Source organism: Neolamprologus brichardi, chromosome 6, assembly GCF_056152115.1.
Source record: "Neolamprologus brichardi isolate AB-2024 chromosome 6, ASM5615211v1, whole genome shotgun sequence".
In the NCBI taxonomy this organism is placed as follows: domain Eukaryota; kingdom Metazoa; phylum Chordata; class Actinopteri; order Cichliformes; family Cichlidae; genus Neolamprologus; species Neolamprologus brichardi.
In genome coordinates this window covers 32301400-32327390 of record NC_142109.1, presented here as the reverse complement: position 1 = coordinate 32327390, position 25991 = coordinate 32301400, and the positions used below count along the sequence as shown (strand labels likewise).

Below are 25991 nucleotides of genomic sequence, written 5' to 3'. Positions count from 1 at the left end.
CAAATCACATATGCATCACCCCATCGAACCTGTCATCTCTGTTGCTGTGTCGCATGTTTGTGCTGCGAGATTTCATCTTTTTATGCCTGCTGTTGTACTCGTGTTCCTTTCTGCATGCATAAACATATCCTTAGGAGAAACTTTCATTATCCCGAGGCCTTCTTTTCCCTGTCTTTTATTTATGCTTCTTTTTTACATTTTTTACTCATCAAGTCTATTGTAATTCATGTATGCCTCCAAGCCTAGAACTGAGCAAACATATATGTTGTAGCGGAACAAAAACTCACATTGTTTGTAGAGTTTTTTGGCCCAGTTTGCTGTTCAGATGCATTCTATGTTGTATCCAACTCCTTTGGTACAATAATTGATAAAGACGAATGCAACAGACAAGGAAAAAAATTAAGACACATCACAATACCGCCACGAAAAAAGACGTATTGTTATTATCATATTGTACAAATTCATAGATCAATAAGCAGCAGTGTGTCTGTCGATATGAGCCGGGAGGGACGGACTCCTCGGTGAAGAGAGGGGGAGGGGAATGATCCTTAGGCGGCCTGAACAATGATTTTTATTCACTCTCTGGCAAACACAAATATGTACACACGCTGGGGAATATCTTAAAATTGGTTTGTGTGCTGAGGCATATATATATAAAAGAAAAAAGCCCAGAAGTGGGCAGTCGGCAGCACCTTGACCTTAAACAGCAGTTTTTAGCTCAGTGATGGGAGCTCATCTCAGAAGTCCCGTTTGCTACTAAACGGCAGCAGTAACAAGAGTGAAAACCTGCAGAACAATAATATCAACACAACGTTCATTCACACATGCGCACATGCACGCACACATCCACATGTACACATGCTTCCCACCCCCTGTTGCGTCCAGAGCGATGGTCCTGGAGTGGGACAGCGAGGAGGGCATCCCGCAGTGCTGTTTGAGCGTCCCTGCCAGCGCCAGACAACTTCACTATCGCTGCCCTAGCAGGGGGCGATAATCACATCAAGCTCCCCTGACAAGAGGCATTGAATTCAGCTTCGGTCCCCTTAAGAGTCTGGCATCCAGCAGTCTCTCATGAACATGCTGCTGACGTTACAATGAGAAGGTTTGTGTTTTCATTTTTTCACTTTGTGGCATTGCTCTATTTTTTACTCTCTTTTTTTTGTGCTGCTGCCGCCGAAATGCATTTAGCAGTATTTGGGATTCCATGTCACTGGGGCAACAACATTTAGCATTTAGCAGTATCGAGTGTTACCGCATTGGAGAAGTGTTATTGTATTGGAGCCTTCTGTTCGTCACGGTGAATACATAGCTTATGTACCGAGGAATATTTATGAAAAGTTTCCATGGGAAAATTATTGCGTTATTATGCATGTCATTCAAATTTTCTATAGATTGTATCCTGGAATGGTTCCCGAAACGCTTAGATTGCTCTGTTAGCGACTTGATAAAAAGACCGAGAGCCATTAAAATGCTGATATAGATTTACATTCAGGCTCAAACCCATTCTGGGTGGTGGTGGGGGAAAAAAAGGACACTATCTCTTTAAGAGGTTTCCATAATCTCCCAAACCACACTTGATCAACGTACGCTAGCTCCTCTGGTTAGCAGAGGAGCTATTGTTTTTTCCAGTTGTTGGCTTTTAGGGTTTTGTAGTTTGTTTGTTTGTTTGTTTTTTCATTAAATGAGTTTGTTGCAGCAAATGTGTTGCATGCACGGACTCCACCCTTACAAGGGTTGTGAATAGTTGTGTTTACATTTCATCAGCACCCTGATACTTTATCGTACGGCTAAGTTGGCAAAATGTTATCCACTCAACTAGACTTAAACACCAAGGACTGATCCGGGGCATCCTTTTATCTTCAGAAATCTACAAAAACAGATGAGAGCCACACACATTTGTGGGCCTACAGAGTTCCCCTGCTACCCAGGGAGCCTGGCTTCCAGCAGCTCTGCCCCATTCATCACCTGCTTTCAATGGCCACCACCAAGCAGCCTCTGGCTAGAAGGCCAGGTAGGGTGCCGGGTGGTGTACAATGTTTGGGGGATTAGTAATCAAAAGCGAACGGAGGCTAGGGCTCTCTGTCCTGGCTCGCCATTCATTCCTAGCAGGGGAGGAGAACTCCAGCAGCGGCCAAGGTCATCGTCTCCAGCTCGGCAGGAGGTAACTGGGAGAGAACCCTGGGAACCATTCGTCTGCTTGGAGCTAATCGCAGGCTAGCAGGCTAGCAGCACAGCGGGTGTCTCACCCGCCAAACATTCATCTGTTTGTGCTCTTGGTAGCATGGCTGACAACAAGATAATGCCTTGCTTTTACTTTCCTCTCACTTTCCCCCTCTTTTCTCTCTTCTTTCTGTCTTTTGTTGATGTCTTTTGCTCTGTTCCAGCCTGATTCTCTGAGATTTGGTTCACTTTCTTTGAACTTAACTGTATGCTGAGTTAGCAGAACGATGAAGTGGTACAATAGTCTTTTTAGTCTGGCATAAGTTGGCCTCAAATTTTCATGGGAATGATGTGAGCGACAAGTATTGGGATACAAGGATAAAGGCCATTTGAGAATAGAAAGTAAAATGTCTTTCTCAAAAGTTTGTGTCAAGTTTCCATGGTTTCCAAAAAACTGTCTAAACTTCAGTTCCCTTTGTAATTTTGCCTTTGTGTGTGTATGGGAAATCATAATATGGGGAGCAGGCTTAAGACTGAAAAGAAAAGCAAACTTTTTCATTGGTTAGAGTTAGAAGCTTCACTTTGGGTTTGCCATCCATTTTCTCAATGTCATGTGACAGAATAGTGATTATACTCATAGTTTTAAGCTGATTTGGCATCCTGTGGTGCGAGACATTGGTCTGAGAAACCCTGATGGGACAGCTGGTTGTAGACTCACAGACTGTGGCAGCACATTGGCCCATGCATTCTCCAACATCGCATGCTACACAGATTAGCTTAACCCGCTAGGTCTGGGAAGGGAGAAGCGAGCGGCGGTGAGGTAACGATGATGTAAAATGAATCGCTGTCGCGTACCAGGCGTTCGGAGGCAAGAGAGCAGCCGTGCCCCGCCACCCCACCCTTCCACAAACACACCCCTGTTGGGATATTGGCAAGTTGTCATGACGACAGGGATGTTCTGCTGATGAAGTCTCGCTGAGCGCTGTCCAATCAGATCGTGGAGCTACAACCGCAGCGTGAACAGGGGAGGACGCACCGATTCCAGTTGCACAATGCTGAGAAAGGACAGGCGAAACCTTGGACCACCAGCGGGAAATTGGCAATCCGGGGGAGGCAGTCAATGGGCCGCCATGGTTCGAAAATACACAAACAGTGGGGGTCGTGGATACAGGGGCTGCCAGGTAGGGGGTCTCCATCATGTCTGATGCTTTTAGAGTCGTGATTCTTTTCTGCCATTAATACAAAGTATTAATGCATTATTTATTTTTACTGCCGGTATGCCATGTTCAACATTGCCATTAGCACGGTTAACATGATGTTTCAGGTTGTTGGATGGAGCTATCGGATTGCTTTAGGTGCACTTTAGCAAATTGGTAAATCACTCCTGCAGGTGGTTTTTACAAAATTTCCACAGCCACAAGAACCGTTTCAAAAAGCAAGGCAAATTTTGTGAAGGGGGGAAATGTCATGTAGCATTAACTTTAATGCAATTTTGTATTCATTTCACTGCGGGATGTGGACCAAGAGTAGAAGAGGCTAATATGCAGAAACTGCAGGTTGCAAAGTGGACGAAAAACTCTCCCGGTGTTAGTTTGATCCAGGCCTTTTATTTCAAACTGCGGGGAGGATTTTTCTTTCATTTTTCTCATTTCTTTTTCTTTTTTTGCTGGCAGACCAAAGGAGAAGCTGAAGCTGTTTGTAGCTCTGTGAAAGATGGAGGGCTTGGTGGGGGCGCACTCTGGTTTTTTCCAAGCACTGCAGGTAGCCATTACGGACATCATCTCTTTAGCTTGTTATTCAAAAACCTGCAGAAACTAGAGCCGTTCACAAATAATATTGATTTTCTTTGGAATATTGTCCTGTCCGTAAGATGGCAATAATTAGGATTTATTTTTTAGCAGTTCATTTGAGAACCAAACCTTATCTGCCCTCTCATTACCCCTCCCTCGCCCAGCTCCAGTCCCTCTATCGCAGAGTCTCTGTGGGACGCCATTTGACAGACTGACCCCCAGTAGTGCCTGTGTTTGACTCTTCAAACTTGAGAATTAAATGGAAGTTGTCAGCATGGCAAAAAGCACATTTATCAGCATAGTTGACTCTTTAAAATGTTCACTTTAGTTTAACAGTTGTACAAATGACGGCTCAACAGCGTGATGCAGCGGGACAGTTTAGGGTTTGTTGTGTGGAAATGTCTGGGAAAGTGCTGGCATCTCATTTCTAAAGAACACTTGATGATGTAAAACTGGGAGGACTACAAAGTATTTCCTATCCATTGTTTTAAACTGCACAAGTTGCTTGTTTGAAAATTATGAAGTGGGTCCAATTAACTGTGGGTACAACTGTTGGTTAATTTTCCATGTGTGGCTTTTTCAGTCAGCAATGGTGGGACAAAGCAGTGGATACAACGGTTTCTTTTTTTTTTCTTTGTTTTTGATAAATAGTAGGTTTTATTACATACTAATTTTGACTCAGCTCTTTTCTTGAGGAGAAAGTATAAAATCTTTTGTAACCAGAACCACATTTAGGGGAATTCAAAGTCAGAGGCTAAGAATGTTGGCTCTACTCAGATTAATGCCAGGCTTTAAGTAAAACACAGAGGTTACATCACTTTTTCCTCCAGGCCACTATTTCTAATCCAGCCCAACCGAGTGGCCAAACCTTCACCTTCTAGTATTCTTTATGGGGCCTGGTCTGTCCATTTAGAATGAGCTTTTGAAGCATTTTGGCCGAAGCAGGCCCAGCCTCATAATGGGAAACTGGATCCAGGCAAAGATCTAAACTACAAACTGATTGCTGTACTATTATGCCATTTAAGATGATAATCAGCACTGCTAAAGGCATGGGGAAAACACTATTTACTTGTTTAACCTTCATGCAACCCCAAGCCAACTGCAATCCAAACAACGTGTTACTAAGATGGAGATAATGGGATCAACTGCAGATTGGAAACTCGAGCATTAACACAGCGACGGCTTCAAAAATAACTTCACAATGTCATCGATATTTTTATCAAATGTTGCCCAGTATCATTGTTAATGCTTTCATTTAGAATAGAATAATCCTGTAGATAAATATTAAATATCATTTAGGCTTTATAATATCCAAGCTTAACTATTAGCCTCCCTCTGTGCTCTAAAGCATCTTAGTGTGTGTCTCTGCTGAAAAAATAGTCAGTTACACATGAAACCAGCTGACCCAGTGAAATGTTGCTTATTCACGCTCACTTCCGAGTTGGAGGGAAGGGATTTTCCCATTGCTCTGGAATTACACACCACAAAAGTTCTGGAGAGTCTGCAGACAATGATGTCAGATTGTTGCGGGCCGAGAGGGCCTTTGGTCGGAAAGCCACTGAAGTGAGATGATTGCTGTTCTTGTGATGCAGATTAGTAACGTTTTAGTGACTGGGGTTAGATGTGGTGAGCTCTGCACCGTCCTGTTTTCTTTCTGACCTTGAGGCCTGGGGAGATGTTAACAACTCTGGATTGTCTGAAAAGATTTATCGATTTATTTCAAATGTTATTAGTGTTTATTCGATTTTTGTTTTGGCTATTACAACTCTGTTTTTCAGAAGATCTCAAGTACCATAAAAGTTGGCTTGATTAAGTTGTCAAAGAAGCCACAAAGGCCCTTGGGAAACCCAAAGCAACCTGATTGCAATTCATTTATGGCATCATGTAATTAACTGCTAATGTCTTCTACTAAATCACATTTTGAAACATCTCAAAAAAGAGGAATAAAAAGCTAATGTTTCATAGGGTTGAAGTCAATTGCTAGAGACATATGTGTCAGTAAATGTCATCTTGATGCTGATTGGACCACCCAGAGGTTGCCCATCTAAAGCCATGTGGTTTCCATTGAAGAAGTTCCAGGACTGCGCCCCAAAGGCCGTTCCCCCTGCACACCAACCCCACAGATCCAGATCCTGTGATCTGTGGCTGGGGTCCCCTTCCGCAAATTACTGTGTTTGAAAAGAACCCGAGCATGGACAAAAGAGAAACAAGGCCTTCAGACTGCTTGAGAGGAAACGTCATTCCCTACCAGTCAGCCTGCATTCTTCCCAAGAGTGAACCAGAAGTAGAACCAACCCTCTGACGACAGCCATCCGGCAGACACTTCACGGCTCACTCAGACCCCAGGCTGGAAATTTCTCTGATGACCAAGTGAAGATGGGGGGAAGTGGTTGTGGAAATTAATTGCCTATCACTTGTCAGTGCAGTGCAGAAAAACAAGCTCTGTGCAACCGTCCTTCTGAAAATCTGTCAGCCAAGGACAATGAATGCATCCCTTTTCTTCCCCACCTTCCTACATCTGATTTAATAGAGAGAGACGTGGAGCACAGACAGAGCTGTGAGGGAGTGTACTGTAGCAATGTGGTCAGGTTGTAAACACACAGACATGAAGAGGAAGAGCAGGATTACAAACAGGTTTGATCTCCTCGGGGCTGTCCAGAACGGCTGACAGAGGAGGAGGGGAAAGTAGGGGGGCGGCGGCGCTGGAGCGGCGATTCGGGCTCCTTTTATTCACTTCTCGTCCATCAACTACTTCTTTCTTGCCGGCAGCGTTGTCATTTGGGCTGTCCAGATATAACTGAAAGTCCGGCATTGAAAGAAACACTACAATGAAGCGAGAGACAAGCAAACAGGCAGACAAATGTACCTGCAGGCTGAAGTCTTGGAAACCAGCTGAGGCCCACCAATTTGTTAACAGCACAATTTTCAATAGAGTCATAACATCGCTCCCCCCCCACCCATCCCAATCTCCCTCTGTTTCTCTTTCTCCATTGTTCATTATTTTAAAGCACAGAGAGAGAGGCTGCGTTAACTTCTTCATCCAGAATGGTCAGTGGCGAGACCAAACTGCCAAACAAATCAAATTAAATTCCTCTTTAACGCTTCTTTTCCAAATGAATCAAACACTTGTTTTAATTCCAGTGAAATTGACTTCCATTTATCTGTATCCATTTGTAGTGTTATCCTCTTTGTTCATATCCTCATTGGTGTAGGAATGAGCAGAAATAGGCAGATCACGAGATAATGATGGCGGGCCTTTCTTCCGCTGATGAGGTCCAATGTGAGGATGACACGGTCTAAAGATGAAGAATCATCCTCCGGAGCCAATTTAGACAGGAGAATTAAAGGTCTTACGTAGCTAAAGAGTGAATCACGTCCTCCGAGGTAATGTGTGACATCTAATATCATTTGTGGCTAAAAGGCAGACATCTCGTCTAAAAAGAATCATTTTACATCTGCGGGAGAAATGTGACCCATCAGTTAAATCTTGTCTCCTTTAAAGAAGTTGTAAAAGGATAATTTGGTGGTTTTATATAGTTTAACTCGATTTTCTTTATTGGCTGTGAATCACTTTTGCATTTTCAGCTCTCTGCAATACAAGTCTAAATGCTGTTCAGATATATTGAATAAAACATTTAATGATTTCAACTCACAGGTTCCTCAAAAAACATGCAAACTTTGATTTAATGTTCAATAATATTATATTAATTAGATCCCTAGACACAGCTCTTTAGATGTAATACAAGTCCAAATGGCTTCTGGTAATGTAACAGAAGGTATTTTATTTTACTAGTTCTGAGTCATGTGACTGTATGTGTTGCACATGCAGAGGGGAAATCTGGTTCTTATAAAAAAAATTTTAAAAAAGGAAAAAGAAAAATTGAGCTCGTGAGAGGTTTATGTATGTAAGCGCAGCCGTGATGGATGTGCAAAGACGGAGGAGAAGGAAATGACAAACGATAATGTCCTGCCAGTCAGTGCAGACACACAAACTCGTGGAAATGTACACACAAACACATGGGCGTACACACGCACACATCAAATGGAGCTGGAACATCTGCCATACACCGGACCAGTGGTTTCGTTAAAAGATGAGGAGGGGTCTGGTGAATGCTCTGCTATTCATTTATCTCGCATTGCTGCCCATTGGTTTTAATTATGGTTGGCTCTTTCAAGTTAGAAATAGGCATGCTTCAAAAACAGAGATGTCCTTTTTGTTTTTTCGCCATTGTTTCTGTTGGGACTTTGTGCACTGGGGCATGGGAGCAGGGGGATGTATGTGTGTGTGTGTGTGTCTGCATGCGTGAAATCTTTCTTTCTGTGTGCCTCCCTGTTCCTCCATCTGTCTATTTGCATGTGTACACACACGTTTGTAATTGATGAGCATCTCTTTGTGTGCGTGTTAGCATGTGCTCTGCCATGTATGTGTAGAATCGCTCTGTCTTATTTTCGCAGCACAGCTGCAACAGGACTGGATTGATGTGTAACCCAAGCCGGCACTTTAAAGGGCGAGAGGCCTGGACAGACGTGGTCTTGCTAGTATACCAGATGGGGCTTTATGATGAAAAGAGCATAATCCCCATCCAGGCGTCACTTCCATCACTTGTGCTCCACAAAGCCATTCAATTTATTGCAAGAAATAATCTTTTTTTTTTCCAACAGTCCCAAACAGAGCAGAGTTTTTTTTTTTTTTAAATGTTTCTCTCGCATTCACGCTATTTCTGTCTTTATCTTCCCTTTCTCACATCCCTCTGTTTCTCTATCTCTTCATATCTCTCCCATCTCCCTCTTATTCCCCCTCTACCCACTCACCCTTTGCTCTTGAAGACTTGCAAATGTGGCATTAGCTAATATTCAGAGAGCCAGGCAAGCGATCCCTTTTTATCCGCCAGGGCTCCACTGATTGAGCTACAGTGTGCGCATTGGAAATGAGTGCAGCGCCAATGCTGGCAAGCCCCATCCCTCTGATTGGTATTCAGTATACATGTGACTGCAGGACATACTGGTTTGGTTTTATGGGTTTACTTTAGCTTTTATTCTCCCTTGCTCATCTTGCTCCAACTCCAGCTATTAAAAACGTCTTTCTTTACCACTGCCACATACATAGACGACAGCAAATCGGACAAAGGGGTAATTAATAGTCCAAGCCAGTCTTGTACCGTAAATGCGGCCAGTACTTTGTAGCAGGACTGTCAGACTGTCCACTAAATTCGGATTTATCTTCTCCCCTCACTGCTGAGTAAAAGGCTACATTTTTGCTCTTCATCTAGTGAAACTTTATTACACAGCGTAACACAGAATGTGGGTCTCTATTCCCCAGTGTATTTAATTCATGTCTCCCTCTCATTATTTCAGAAATAAATGCAATCATCAGCCATAGTAATTGTTATTCACATGGCGCACTTTTGTAGACTTTCTGTTAATAACATAGCTTAATATAGTAAACACAGTAACATAGTATTTAAAGAGCATATATTACATAATAATCAACTCCTTTTTTTATTAGACTCTGCTAGAGGAGCTTTGCATGAGTCACTGCATAAAAATAATCCTTATTACACAAATAATGGGACTTGCTGTCATCCTTGGTCTGAAATAGGACAGTTTAGGTCTTCTTCCTTCTTTTAATCCAACTGTCTTCTGATTGGCTGCCCCTCCTACACAAAAGATTTTAACAGCAGGTGGGTGGGGCTCCAGTGCTCCTGTAGAAAACTTGAGCAGTTTGAAGCCTGAGCTTTAAGCTGATGTTATTTGAAGCTTAAAGTTCACTTCACATAAAACCCATGTTTAATATGAATATCCACCTTTGTAACAGTGCATATATATTATATATGCACTTGGTGTTGGCTCTCTCTGCAGTATAGTATCGCTTCCTGTTCCTTTTACACAGTGTAGCCCACTTAAATAAAAATTTAGATAATGGCTTATTTCATAGTTTTCATATGTTTTTTCTCCAAAGCACACTCTTTGGTGAATAACCTGCTAATTATATTCACAGTATTCATTTACTGTGTCTAGGGATTCGCTAACCTAGCTTAATTAGTAGTTGACTCGTTAGCAGCATGGCCTCTTTACCCATCCCTCGTGCACTTTCCTGCTTAGTGTGTCAAGTGTTTAGTTACTCCTTGGTCTCACGTAGTTAATTATTATTAATCTCTGTCTCTCTTACATAGTATGTCTTCTGTGCTGCCCCCACCCCCAACGCCCAACCAGTCACAATTTGATTTTCCTGTTAAAAGGGAGTTTTTCCTTCCTATTGTTGCCAAGTTTGTTGGGGGAATACAATGGAAAATTAGGAAAACCATAATGGGTCCACGAAGTGTGTGTCAGCAGTGCCTCACTTTGTTAAATCACACATTTCTTGTGGGGTTTTTTTCTTACATCATAATACATACTCAACAGATTTTCACTTATCCTTTCAATTGAATGTTTTCCTAATCCTAATTTTCCCCCACAAACACAGGGGAACTGAAGATTTCTTTCTGTCTCAGTCTTACATCACACTTACAAAAAGTATCAGGGATTGGGCTTCCATTTACACGAGCTGTAGTGCGCACAAAAAATGACATGGCAGAAGTAACGCGACTCAAAGACAAGTTATCTATGATATCCTCTCTGGGACTTGTGCAGTGATGTACAGCAGAGCACCGGTGCATCAGTCGTGGATTTGCCACTGTGATTTCAAGGGACTTTTAATCACTTCAAAAAGGCAGGCATATGAGGGGTGGTGCATAAATGCATAAATATAATCTATCTGCACGGAGCGTTGAGAAGCACGCTATCGGTAAAACTCAAGGAAACACTGGAGTCTGTCCCATGTGATGTTGCTGTATGATCGGAAAAGTTATCAGAAATCTTAATAAGATATTTATGTGATGAGAGAACAGCATGTCTTAGTTTTGTGGGCCAGCAGACTGTTGAACACATGGATCTGTTTCCAGATCAAACTTCCTCTTGTACTCTAGGAGAGAGAAAAAGAGAACAGGGCGGTGTTGGTGGTGAGTCAATATTCCACTCCAGCCCAAGACACAATCTTTCCTCTCCTGCTCAAGTCTAAGGGCCTATCTGTTGGTTCTTTCTTGTGGGCCTTGTTCCAGATTTGCCTTGGCCCTGGTCCAGGTGTGGGAAGTGAAGTGTAAACAGTTTACAGATCGGCTGTGGCTGGGGAGGGCCGAGGGCTTTAGCTGGGAGGAATGTAACCTGAACACCACTTCACAGGGAAGCAGCGCTGCAAGATGGAGCATTCGTGCATATTGTGTCGGGACCTAACAGGAAACTGACCGAGCAGTTCAAGGGAGAGTCGGCCGGTGAGAGTGGCTGCTGACGTCAGTGAACATGTGGGGGGGTTTCTGGCAGCAGTAAGGGGGCTGCCTGGCTTTTACCCCAAAAGCTATCTTGCTACAGCCAACATTTAGATTGATTGTAGCGAGTTGGGGTTTTTTTTGCCATGCTTGATGTTTTAGTGGAGAGTAGGAAGTAGAACAGGGTTGCATAATTTCAAGATTTCAAAGCCTCATGCAGAAAAATCCCTTGATGTTGAATTTTTGTGATAAAACTTCCACCATAATAACTTTGGCCTCTTAGAAATGCAGCTTTGGGATCAATGTTGAGTTTAGTTCAACTTAATGCAAAACCTTGTGAAACATTTAGGCTGATTGTGGATCAAAGGAGTCCTCCTACATAGTACTGCGATTAGTGCTGGACTTCTGTAAAGTTGAGGGATTCAAAAGAGACAAAAAGCAACCTGTACAAACCTGAAACAGCTGTCACTACTGTGGGACAAGCAACATTTATCCTACAGGTATCTCAGTCATGTCTTTTATTAACCTGTTCGTACAATGGAAACTACTTCTCAAGAGTTATGGGTTACACTGAGATAAACTTCATATGTTGGTGAACAGTGCTGGTCAAGTTACTTGAAAAAAGTAATCAGTAACTAATTACTGATTACTTCGCCCAAAAAGTAATCCCGTTACTTTACTGATTACTTATTTTCAAAAGTAATTAATTACTTAGTTACTTAGTTACTTTTTAAAAACACGATTTACAACCTGAATACGTAAAAAAGCGATAGATCTTTCAGCCCAATTCTACTTTTTCTGCATAATCCATCATACAAAATGTAATCAAATGGAAAAGTCTCTTTTTTTTAACTTGTTTTATCAGTTTTAATCTTTTAATTTTATGCATCAAGTAAAAATTAAATTATATGCAACATTCTCTGACTTGAAGAAATTTGTTTAATATTTAAACCTATTTTCTGCACATTCCAGCACATAAAATAAAATATTTTGTGTGTTTACACTCACTCTTTCAAATAGATGCAAGTAAAACACAGCAGAAAATAAATAAAGTCAAAGACTAGTGGTCTTGTTGCTCTATTTTCACCTGTAAAGCAGGAGTAGGTAGGCGGAGGTTTACCCTGGTGCAGGTGTGCCGCAGCGGTCAGTGGAAGAATCCGCGAGTTTCTCTGTGAATTTCCCATTACGTCATAGCGCACTCGGTGCTTGTTTAGGGGGTTTTTTTGCTGTAAAAAGAAGTTTTCTTCCCACGCACAACGGACACTAATGTTTTTGTCACTTTGTATGGAATCAAACTCAAAGTAAGGTCAGTACTTCCACGCTTTAAACGCTGCACGCTCATACTCTCTCCGTACTTGATATATTATCCATTGTTGATCTGCACACAGCTGTTGTCACGAACGTCGCACTTGCTTACGTCATTGTCATGACATTCTTGCAAAAAAATCACGGTTTTAGTAACGCAGTAACGCAGCGTTCCTACAGGAAAGTAACGGTAATCTAATTACCGTTTTTGCGATAGTAATCCCTTACTTTACTCGTTACTTAAAAAGTAATCAGATTACAGTAACGAGTTACAAGTAACGCGTTACTGCCCATCTCTGTTGGTGAATGCACCTTGTGCATTTAGGTGTGGATGCAGCAGTTCTGTCTGATTATCAGGCTACCACTAACCCTATTTTGTTTCACTTCATTCATTCAGTCTGACGTGTGTTCATGTTGCGAGGGGATTTCCTTTGATTTAACTCACCAGTGAGTCAAAATTTTAGACTTGTTTTTCTACACGTCACCCTTGCAACAATTAGCGCAGACGTAGCAGAGATCACATCTCCATGTTCGCTGCCATTCTTCTATTGAGAGTTTTTGAGAATGTGTCTTGGCAGTGAAATAGAAAGATAACATCGATATCCAACAGATCTCTATCTCTGACAGTTAAAGTGCACCACACACTTGTAGCATCCACTTTTAAACGCTTTAGGATCTTTGTTTGTGCCATCCCTCTCTCAATTTTCCCTTTTTTGCTTCTTGGTGAAACTCTTTCTTTATAGGCTGTCAGCTGTCAAACACTATAGACTCTATTAACACATATATGCATATGGATATGAATCTGCAGGATATCAAAAACATGTTTTTTTGATTGCATGCAGGGAAACAGTCAAGTCAATTTTAGTAGAATATTATTATGATTATTATTATTAGTAGTAGTAAACTGAAAAAGGAAGTCTTGATATCAGTTCACAGCGAGCTTCAAAAGACTGGCTGTAGACTGGAGATGATAAACTGAGTGTCAAATGAGAAAAAAATGTCCACATACATCACTATTAAGAGATTCCACTGAATTATATGTATAGAAAGCTAAAGGGATGACTTTGGCTATCAAATATTATCAAAAATGATTCGATCTTGTTTTGATATGGTTTAATTAATGACAAGGTGGTTGTAAATTTCAAAACTCATAGAAATAGTTTCTGTACAAACTGTCCTCAGATGATCGTACTTCATCGACTACATTTATTCTGCATGTTTATGCACACACGCACACACACCAGTGTGTCGAGCACCATGCATGCTTAAAATCACCTGGTGTGTCATGATGTGGATGTGCCGTTTCTGTTGTCTGAGAATGAATGCGGCAGAGCCTGCTGTTGCTGTTGCACTAAACCTCAGCACAGGAAAATGAGGTGCTGGCAACAAAGAGCTTTGAGGAAGTAGACGCATATCTCCAAGGACACATACCACCCAGCAGATCAAAGGACCTAGAGGACGCGTTTGATGGGGAAACCACACTGGTTTTCAAAGCATTGTAGTCCTGAATCTCACTAGCTCGCCAAGGCCCATGATAGAAATTCTAATACGTCCGCCTGTCAGTTAATTGAAGCCCCATTCTGTCCCTCGGGGGAAAGCAGGCTGGTCTTTGGAGAGCATCTTTGTCCTGCTGCATGGCCATCATTAATTATTATTCCTCGATCACCTCCTCAATGACACAGTTGATTGTTTGAGTGTGTTTTTTTTCTGTCTTGTCACCATTCTCTTGTCTTGGGAGAAAACACTGATGTTTGACAGAGAAAAAGATCACAGCTATCCACATATTCACTCATATCATATCAGCCTACCTTTGGGGAAGTTGTGTGTTTGCTGAGGAGATGCTTGGTTGTCAGTGTTGTAACATTTGATCATGGGAAAGCGAGGGGGATTCGGAGTCTGCATCATTGTTAGTCTGCATAAAAGCAGAATATATGGTAGAGGACATGAGAAGGACATGAGAAGAAAATCAGCTAGAAGTTTGAAAGTCACTGTATTTAGCAAAGCGTTCTTTCTTTTTTGTGTGTGCATATTTTACTCTCGATAGAAGAATAGATACTTGCTTCCAAAGAGCCGCCCTGTCAGTCTACAGACATGTCCCTTCTTCTGCACAGACAAGCAATGTTCCAGACAGACAGGAAGTCAACCCTGCCTGTGTGCACAGATCTTAGCGAGGAGGAAGTGATGAGCGATGGCAGCCAATCTGAGCTCATCCCCGTCTCGACATCTGGCAGATGTGCTGTGTGGTGTAAAGTATACATTTGATCTTATCAGAATATACTCGTCTAAGGATATCATGCTATCAAGATCAGGGTTATCTTGGCCAGAACTGTGTTTGACAACCACAAACCATGTATGTTTTTCAGCTTGACGTGGATGCGTTCCTAGTGAGCGGGGATGACGATGCGTTCTGCTGACAGTACTGACAAATTATTTCTCATAACATTGACGAATGGTATTAAGTTGCAATGATATCATAGCATGTCTGCAGCTGTGTCAGCCTGGAGCTCTCGCAGGATGCTCTCTCTCTCTCTCTCTTTTCTCCATACATACATATATATATATATATATATATATATATATATATATATATATATATATATATATATATATATATATATTAGGGGTGCAACAATACTCATATTGATATTGAACCGTTCCATACAGTGCTTTCGGTTTGGTACGCATATGTATCGAATAATACAAAATTTGTAATTTATTTATCAACTTTCCTTCTGACGATGCTGTCTGTGTTGAGCGCTCAGTGGATCTGCGTTCGATTACTCCACATAGGCTGCACTGTCGAGTGCAGATCCACTGAGCGCAGCGCAAGCTAGCAAGACAGAAGCTAAGCTCGTTGCAACATGGCAACTGCCTCAACGCCACCCGAAATTTAACATCCCCCACCCTCATTCAGATCTGGCGTTTGGAACTATCTTGGTTTTCATGTGAAGCATGACCCTGATGGTAAGCGCGTCATGGACAAAAGTAAAACAGTATGTCGGATGTGCCACAATTTGTGGGAACTAGTGCGTTAGCGCAGTTAGCTTGTTAACGTGTTGACGCCGTCCAGCCCCACGCACGGGGCGATCCGCGGTAGCTCGTTAATGGAGATTTGCCGCGTTATGGTGTTCCTGTCATTTTAATGAGATTAACGCTGACAGCACTAGTGGGAACACAACGAATATGACTGCACATTTACGCTGACATCATCCATCATTGTAGCACGCATGCTACAAACTTTACCGGAGTCATATGAGACAGCCGTTAGCACATGAGCTGCTGAGAATATAGCCCAGAAGAAGCGTATAGTATAGCTTTTATTTTGGAAAGAGCCATTTCTCTGTAATAAACTCTTTTCCAAAGATGAGTGATTTCTCGATCAGATAGATTTATTTTTTTATTACTTTGTTGTTTCAGCAACATTAAATTTAAAAACTGTACTTTCGAGTTAAAATATATATTTATAATTTTAATAAATGGCAAATTAAAAAGGCATGAACATTTTTTTGTATCGAAAAAATACCAAAGTATCGAACCGAACCATGAATTTTGTGTATCGTTGCACCCCTAGTATATATATGACACTCCAGTTATAGACGCTGGCTCTCGCTTTGGGGGTCTAAAGAGCACTTGGAACTCTTGATCAGATCACCGTAGTTTATTGCTATGGCACACAGTGTTTCTATAGTTTCCCTCTTTGTCTTTGTGACCTCCTATCTCCAGACCAAATGACCAGTTAGGGCCTTGAAAGGGAAATTGCATGCATTCCTCCATAATCGTAAGAGGTATTTACATATGCTCTCTAAATAATTATGTGGTCCAGCCGGGAGCATCCAATGAATTTTTCACAAAAGCACTTTCTGTTATTTACATTCCTAAAATGTAATGTGGTTTACTTATGCAGCTGGACGGGCCAAATCAAAGCATTCGTTCCCTGGGACCAAGTGCAGTCAGAAGGAGAGGGAGAAAGAAAAAGAGAGACAGAGACAGGAGGGGGGCTGAGGAGAAAAAGTTCAAAGCGTGCAAGGTCAAGCTTGAGGGTCATTCTCTCAGTGCCTTTTCACAGCCTGCGTGAATACATAACCGGCAATTGACTTTCTAATCGGGAGGGACCTCATAAAATATGCGGTTTAATAATAACGATTATCATGGGCCCTTTTTTGTTTCCACCTTGTGTTTTAGTCTAGAAGCATCTAAAGTGAGCTGCATATGAAATAATGATGGAGCAACTGCTGGTGCTGGATTCCTTTTGGCTGCATGTTACGCTTCCGAAATACAAAATGACAGCCGACCATTTCCCTCTTGCCCGCATTCATAAAAGCCTCTCCCTTCTGGATTTTTCCTCTGATTGGATCAAAGCTTTGACCTGTGTTTCCAGGTGGCCTTTCCTGATCCCACTGGTGCCTCCAGAGTGGAGACCTTTGCGGGGGCACCTGGGAATTGCCTGATCGGCGGCGTAGTCGGCGGCTGTCACCAAGCTCTTGTCTGTTTGATGTCACCTCTGACACCAGCCTCTGTAGCGATCACCGGGGAGATCTGACGCCCTTGCTGGGCTGTGAATAATAGAATACATCTACCTGTCTCAGACCACCGTTGTCACCTGTGCTCTCCTATGATGAAATGTTCCCATGCTTACCTCCGTGGGTGATGTGTTCTTCCTGTCCGTTTCAGGGTACAAAGCGAGGTGATGATGGCGAGCCATGGGAAGGAGCTGTCAACAAGGTGGCTTAGCTAGCAGTGCCCAGTGTTCCCATAACGGCCAACGAGCGCCTGAAGAGGAGAGTGGAGAGGCAAACATGGCAAAGGATGACAACGGAGAACCGGGGGAATGGAGGACTTCGCTCTCTGAGCAGACTCACTGGACTTCAGTCAACAGTGAGAGACACATAGTGATGTTCAGTGTGCTCTCCTTTCCCATTTGTTCAATCTCCAAACTCCCCCACACACTTAAAACTCATCACAATTTTGTGTTTGCATTTTTTAGTGTAAGCATTTGGCTCTTTTTTTTGTCTTAAATGTTTTTTTTCCCTCTTTTCCGAACAAGTGTCTGTGTTTTTATTTCATAGTTATTCCACAACAGTCTCCTTTCCATGAACCGTTTGCTTCCAATCACCTGTAATCAATGACAGCTCCCCCGTCTCATCCTCTGGCCTGTCAGGCTTACCCCAACAAGACTGTTTAAGAGGTCAACACTTTAACATGTGAATCTGTGAGGTCGTTGAGGGTCAACAAGTGCCGATGCAAGTATGGATAAACGAACAGATAGACGGATGGATGAGGATGTGGTGGCTATAGCGGGTGATCGAGCAGCCGTGAGAAAGCTGGAGCTGCGGTTTGGCCTGACCTGTTGCTGTTTCGGAAGAGCCTGTCACTCTTCGCATTAACTGACCAAAGGCAGCGCTCCTGCCAGTTGGCTGACGAGGGGATGTTTGATTTTTCTGAGATTGCGTCAAAATCAGGCGAATTTAGGGAGGGTTTTCCCCCAGCTCGTGATATCGGTCACGTACAGTAAATCAGCACACAGGAAGTAATATTCATGGTAGTGTGGCTGCGGTGGTTTTTCATCAAAGCCACTGTCCTCATGGAGCACACGTGTGTGTCAGGCATCATCTGGTGCGGATTAGCGAGGTCTGGGAATGTCTGTGGGTTGATCTGGCCCCCATCATTTTGTCACCACATGTCACTTGTTATACCCTTTCTAATAAATTTGACATATTTTGTATCGTATGTATAACCCGCCACATATGGATTTCAGCTTGTTTGCAAATTCTTTCTGCATAACATTCTGACTTTATATGCACATCGCTGTCGACATTAAGCTCAATGTCAGCATTTAAAAACAGGATTCAGCAGTCTACTGTCAGGGCAGCGGTGCATTCACAGTGAAGGTGCCGTACAATGCATCAGGGCTTCCTCACTTCTGTGCCTTTTCTTTCTTTACAAAATTGTCTTTCTCTCCACCACCCGTTTTTTTTTTTTCCATTTAATTTTCTGTCCTAACCTTCCTCCTGCTCATTCTAGCTATCTCTCCTTCTCCCTCCTTCTACCCCCTCTTCCTAGCCTCTCTCTAAGCTGTTTGGAGATACATTCCTCATTCCTTGAATGCACACAGAAATGCTGGGTGCCCTGGCGTCAGCACTTCTTAAAATGGGCTGCTGCCACTGCTGCTCCAGCTCAAGAGAGAGAGAGTGAGATGAGAGCAAAAGGAAAATCCAGTAAATCGGCCAAACTCAGGAAAGTACTTTCATTAAAACAAGTTTCTTTGACAAGGTGGAGGTTGATATGGAGCAGCCTTATCAGAAGTGATCAGGCTGCAAAGTGCTACAAGCTTTAGAAAATAAGGATGCATTTCATGTGTACACATATGCAGGGTGGAGACTTTATTTGGCTGCAGGAATCTGCATCACTGAGCTGAGCAGTAAGCGCCTTTCTCAACTCTGTATTTCTCTGCTTGTTACCAGTTTCACTGAGGAACAGTTTCAGTCTGTGTGTGAACTGTGTGTGTGTCTACCACCTGCTAAGCCATTATCCCTATAGATCTCCTATTATCCAGTCCACACACGATGAGATTTATTTCTCACCCTGGTCAGTCTCCATGAGAGGTAATTACTAAGCAAGGAAACACGGGACTTCCTGGAAGAAGCTTATCAGAATCCAGACACCATCCACTTTCTTAAATGTGACTGCCAAGCTAGGACTGATAACACAGAGCTACACTATCCCTCTCTTTTTACATATTAACCACAGTTTCCTTCTTTTTCTTTTCTGGCTTCTTTTTAATGCCACAATTAATAATTTTAGACTAACTGGGTAATATGAAAGATGAAGCAGGGGTAATTCTGTTCTTTTCATTTCTCTTGAATACCAGTAATTATCTTAGCATCACATCATCTAACAGTGCTGTAGAGTTTTAGCAGTTTTAAACAACAGAACTAGGCTCAGGGAGGGACCAGGTTTCTTCCTGAGTCTTTCCTTCTCAGTGTTGCCAAGTGCTCCTAGGAGGTCGTCTGACTGTTTGATTGTTGGGATTTTCTCTGTATTATTGGTATAAGATTGAACTAAATTGAATTGAAGCAGATGAATGGTATCCAGTGAACAAGACACACCAGTCAGTCAGATTTAAAGAATATTTGTGGTTTATTGCAGCATATGTGTTTTCACAGTGTTGACCATCCTGATCGCTGGGGGAAAATGTGTATTCCGCAATCAGTTGGCAAGAGGTGGCAAGATTTTGCTGGCAGTCACTAGCATGGAACTGGGCAAAAAGAGGTACACACACACCTCCCTGCGATTGAAATAGGTAGTCATCTTATTACAATTTAAACCTGTAAAGATTTAGCTCTGTGTAGTCTAAGGAGCTTGGAAAGAAAAGCAGCTGGACTTCGGTAAGTTGAAGACGTTTCACCTTTCATCCGAGAAGCTTCTTCAGCTTTAAGGTCAAAGGTGGAGCTCCTTAGACCAGCGGTCCCCAACCCCCGGGCCTCGGACCGGTACCGGTGAGTCGTTTGGTACCGGGCCGCGAGAGTTGAGGCTCAGGTGTGAAATGTATGGTTTTCAGGGTTTTTTATCGATTTTCAGCGTTATTTTGTTATCGTTTTTATCGTTTACTCGGTTTTCCTGGGTCTTTTCACGTGTGTTATGAATAAATCTTCATTTTTTCGGTACCAGTACTAGTTTTATTTTGTTGTATTTATCCGCGACACCTTAAAGGCCGGTCCGTGAAAATATTGTCGGGCATAAACCGGTCCGTGGCGCAAAAAAGGTTGGGGACCGCTGTCTTAGACTACGATGACCTGGATGATGAGAACCTTGACTTAGCTCTGTATAGTTATAAAAATGAAGAAACTGGTCATACAAACTAAAACGTGCTTATAGTCATTTTGTGGCTTTTGTGTCAGATTGTAAATATGTGTATTCATGCCAGTGAGGCAGCCATGAGAGTCTCTGGCTAATCAAAGAGCTGCTTTTTTCACTTCGGTCTTGGCTCCAGGGTCTTTACCCTACAGTATAAAGCACCGTGTTGTGATTTGTAGCTATACGAATAAAACTAAATTGAACTGAGTTAAATCTTTCACTCTTGCCACGTAGTTATAATTCACATAGTACATCACTAAAACGACAAAAACCCAGCCTTTAATCAACTAAAAGTATTTGTTAATACTCAAGCCAGAAGTCTCTCTACTTATTTCACCATAGGGCAGAAGCATCAGGCCTTCTGTTTTGCCTCTCTTCTTGAATCTGTTTCAGCACTTTGTTATCTGATAACTCCCTTGGGATGTACATTATCACCTAACAGACTGAAACTAGGAAGAAATTTATCAATCAATATCACGCTGTGGTTTTGGTAATCCCTGGCTATGTGTAATAGGTTGCTGAAATCCACTTTTTAACACGCTGACTCAGTCAGTCGAACAGACCCACCAGGCTCTTTCTGCTGCTCCTCCCTCTGCTCTGCCCTTGATCAACCCAGGGTGGAGAATGCACATGGGGACCACCCTTAGATTAAAGGAACCTATTGCTCCCTTGATCAGTGGGAATGAACTCTAAACATACTCAAACACACAGAGAGAACAACATATGTGCATGATTACATGTACACAAAACACGATGGAATGTCATATGGCAGTATAATATCAACTGAATTTGATGACACACAGGAATACACACAATTTTAAATGGCAACTCTACACCGAGTATGTATATACACGTGCATAAAGTCACAGTTAGATGCTCATATTTCAAGGAGAGACGCCACGGAAACGTAAAATAGGAGACAGAGACGAGCACAGAGCGGGATCCCTCATTAAAGCCGGTTGCAAACTATGGTGTGGTGTGCGCTGGTTTCACAGGCCGCTGGTTTTAGCTGGGTGTAAGCTGAAACCTTGATGTTGCGATGCTGCTGTCGTCAGAGGGCTGCAATGTGTCGGCCAGATGAGGTTTGCCATTAAGTCCCTATCACCATGTACAGTACAACTCCCAAAAGACCTTCTGAGCAGTCTCCTGTCAATCTGTCTCTGCTTTCTCCTCCTCGCTCCCTCTCTTGGTTGTTGCCATGGGGCGCGGTAGTGCAATGGCGGGCATCTGAGGGCTGGTGCAGAGAGACGTGGGGTTAAAGATGGAACGGCAAGAGAAAGGGGAACGGGCCAGGCGAGAAAGATAAGGATGAAGGGCAGGGAGAAGGGACAGAAAATAAGATGGAGACTGAGAGAGATGAGAAGAAGGAAAAGGGGGTAAGGAAAACCAAAGAGAGGGGATGGTGGGTGTTTCTCCTTTTATTTTTGCTTCCTTAGAAAATAGCTTTGGACTCTGTGCTTGGCTGATAGCACTGCTACTGGCACACGAACACACATAACACATGCATACACAAACACAAACTCCTTTTGCTTGTTCTGCATGGCAATCACCATGGTAACCCAATGTACAGAACACAATCGGGCTGGGATATTTTTAAGTTTCAAAGGAATGGAAACAACAATAGGGATGACAAAGGGAGGAAAAGATGAGAACTACAGAGAGGGAGAGAGAGAGAGAATGAGGGTTAAGCCAATCTAAGTGCAAGCAGATGGATACACGAGTGTGTGTTAGGGTGTGTGCGTGTCCAAGGTCACAGCCCAGAACCATCTGTATAGCAAAAGGCGAGAATAAGAGATGGTGAATAACAGGCAGGGCCTAAACGCGTTACAATGTCAATGTAGACAAATTACAATCTAATTTACCAAACAAAGAATTTCTGCATAGCATAAAAAAAACCTTTATTAATGGTACCTGCAGCCGAGTGAACTGCAGGTAGTGCTAGCTTTGTTATATTGTACTGTTGTATGTATTGTCTGGCGTGTCAGTTGTACAACACTGTGCTGTACTGTGAGACCAGACTGACCCTGTAGCACCAACTGTGTCATACTTGTCAATAGGATTTCCTTAACATTAATCTTAACCCTCTTGTATGTCTCTGTGTGTTTAAGATAAACAAATTGTGTTTTTTTTTTTAATTGTCAGAAGCAGAGTAACGCATTACTGCAATCCGATTACTTTTTTCAAGTAACGAGTAAAGTAAGGGATTACTATTGCAAAAACGGTAATTAGATTACCGTTACTTTCCCGTAGGAACGCTGCGTTACTGCGTTACTAAAACCGTGATTTTTTTTGCGAGAATGTCTCATGACAGTGACGTAAGCAAGTCACGTTTGTGACAACAGCTGTGTGCAGATCAACAATGGATAATATATCGAGTGCGGGAGAGAGTATGAGCGTGCAGCGTTTAAAGCGTCAAAGTACTGACCTTACTTTAAGTTTGATTCCATAAAAAGTGACAAAAACATTAGCGTCCGTTGTGCGTGGGAAGAAAACTTCTTTTTACAGCGAAAAAAAACCCTAAACTTCCGAGCAAGCACCGAGTGCGCTATGACGTAATGGGAAACTCACAGAGAAACTCGCAGATTCTTCCACTGACCGCTGCGGCACACCTGCACCAGGGTAAACCTCCGCCTAACACTACTCCTGCTTTACAGGTGAAAATAGAGCAACAGGACCGCTGAGTCTTTGACTTTATTTATTTTCTGCTGTGTTTTACTTGCATCTATTTGAAAGAGTGAGTGTAAACACAAAAAATATTTTATTTTATGTGCTGGAATGTGCAGAAAATAGTTTTAAATGTTAAACTAATTTCTTCAAGTCAGAGAATGGTGCATATAATTAAATTTTTGCTTGATGCATAAAGTTAAAAGATTAAAACTGATAAAACAAGTTTTAAAAAGAGACTTTTCCATTTGATTATATTTTGTATGATGGATTATGCAGAAAAAGTAGAATTGGGCTGAAAGATCTATCGCTTTATCACCTATTCAGGTTGTAAATCGTGTTTTTAAAAGGTAACTAAGTAATTAATTACTTTTGAAAATAAATAATCAGTAAAGTAACAGGATTACTTTTTTGGGGAAGTAATCAGTAATTAGTTACTGATTACTTTTTTCAAGTAACTTGACCAACACTGGTCAGAAGTTTCATAAACACTCCAGTAGAATTTTCTGACTGTTATTTTATAGTTTAGGCTTTACAGGGCTAATACATGAGGTAGCATCAGGAATCACGTTAGCTGATTGAGGAACTTCTAAAGTAACCAACCTGCATTTTGCCATACACAGTATAAAATCTGTACATAGCCACCATGACTTTAGCCAATGCGCATTATCCTTCTTTTGACACTGAAAAGGCTGAACAATTTATTTACTATGAACCAAAATGAGTGACTGAGACTATAAATGCATCAGGAAATTGTTTACAAAGGTCAGAAGTAGGAATTAAATTTCCCACAGACTTCCCATAGAAGTCTTAAAGCACTTTTACATGAGCCTTACTCTTCAGACACAAACTACTTCCACCTTTTATACTGTGTGTGGCTTTTACTACCAACAATGGATATTCTATCTGTCTGTCTCTTTTTGCCTAGTGGGAGGCAACCCGTCTTCGTCGCGGTCCGACTCGGAGTGATGGCGGTCATTCTCAGACAGGCTGGAGAAGGTCGACAAATTGTCGCTATCTAATAAAGTTAACGCAGACAGATTGTTAACACGCTACAATCAATCTGAATCAGTCCGCACTGATGAGCGCAACTAATCTGCAACGATTTAAAAGACGTCTTTTCTCTTTTCTTTGTATACAGGGAAGAATAAGGGCGGTAGGACACATGCTTGTAATCGTGTGCGTGTGTGTTTTATGGGTGTATTTGTGTATGTGTGTTCTCCCCAACAAGAATTCATCCCTCCTGTCCAGCTGTAGATTTAGCAAGGACAGCTGAGTTCGTTTCAGAAGTTGAAGCGGGTCACAGGTCAGACACTGGAGTAGGTGGCCTCTTGTAGTCAGACCACCATCCAACAGTTGCCAAATAAATCAGTCTTGCTGAGTAGTTTGGCGAGCTTGACATACCTCCCTCCCTCGCACTCTCTCTTTCTGTCCGTGTCTTCTTCATGCCCTCTTTCTTTTACACACACATGCACGCACACTTATATCCAAACCAACAGCAGTCCATAAAGCCACATCTGTCCTAGCCGTCCTCACTGGACATAAACGACACAGCCACCTTGAAAATCCTTCACCGATGCTCACATTGACTTCTCAGCATCGGTCCGGCGTCATTTTCTTGTTGTTTTTTGCCTTTTAAATTTCTTATGGCAAGATGAATCATGATAGTGTATCTATTTGTACGTCATTGTACATATCAGAATGTAATCGAGCTGCTCTGACTTGTACAGGGGGGCTTTGTGCACCACTCGTATTGGCTGATATACTTGTACAAGTATGTAAGTATGCATGCATGCAAATATGTGCACACAGTTCAACTGCCGCCACCAGCACTTAGATCAGACTGCACTGCGTTCAAACTTGCACTGACGTAATGCTTTCCTCATCTATGTGCAGCTGTTCATCACACGTATCGAGGTGCAATGTTGATTTAGAGAATAGACGAACAATGGGTAGGACCACAGAGGCATGGCTAATGGGAGTGTGACGATCTAGATAGCCTGCAATAGCCTTAAACGGAGCATCTTCTGTCTAATCAACAGCTAGAGTTTGCATCAAGTCAGACTTTTTAGTTATTCTATGTTTATCCCTAAAGATGTTTTTGACACATATTCTGAAATAAGATTTCTTCAGTGGGAGTATAATTTACAGTGTGACTAGCACAGTTTGTGATGAGCCAGTCTCAGACCATCTGTCAGGTAGATTTTTGTGCCTTGTGTTTATTCTGATTTTGTATTAGTTTAGGGTTGAACCTGAAGTTCAGTGTTTTATCAGCCCTACCTGTGTCTGTCCTCGGTGCTCTGTTCACGTCCCCGTGTTGTGTCGTAAATCAGTCTGTGTGTTTCCCGCTTTACTTTGAAGGCTCGTGTTCTGGATTTCCTGTTCTATTCTGAAGGTCTATGAGCTGTATCCCAATTCAGGGTCTGCAGCCTTAAAGTACGCAGCCTCAACGATCCTCAAGGGCCGCGTACTTAAAGACCGCTAAGGCCGGAAGTGCGAGGCTCGTGAAATGGGACGGTCTAGCCTCTGCGCTGCCCAGGTTGCCTAGCAACCATGATACTAACAGCTGGAAACGTTTCATACAGCTTTGTTTGACAGAAATGAAGGAGAAAATCTTTTGTTCATTTGTTTGTTTGTTTCTACATGAGCTTTGATCATTCTCTGTAAGATTAAGCTCAGCTATTGAACGGCGTATATTTTAAAGTAAAGGCTTTAAAACCAACTTAGTACAAACGTCACTAATGTCACATAACTTTGCCGACATGTGGCCAACAGGAATGTTAACATTATTAAACATTTGCACATAAATAAGTGACATAATATTCAGTACTTACTTAAAGTTTACTCTTCGGCGCCCCTCATCCGCTGTTTTTTTCCGCCAAAATTATCCACACCCACCGCCGCGCTATGCATTCTG

The 25991-nt window shown here is 42.3% G+C and overlaps 1 protein-coding gene across 1 annotated transcript in view; it reads left to right on the top strand.

Annotated features, from left to right (window-relative positions):
- The first annotated feature begins 3196 nt into the window (after positions 1–3196).
- LOC102781360 (axin-2-like) overlaps positions 3197–25991 on the top strand; it is a 95002-nt gene continuing 72207 nt past the window's right edge. The window contains exons 1-2 of the mRNA XM_035907693.2: positions 3197–3341; positions 17228–17431. The gene's annotated coding sequence lies outside the window, so the exon portion shown is untranslated. The remainder of the gene's footprint in view (positions 3342–17227; positions 17432–25991) is intronic.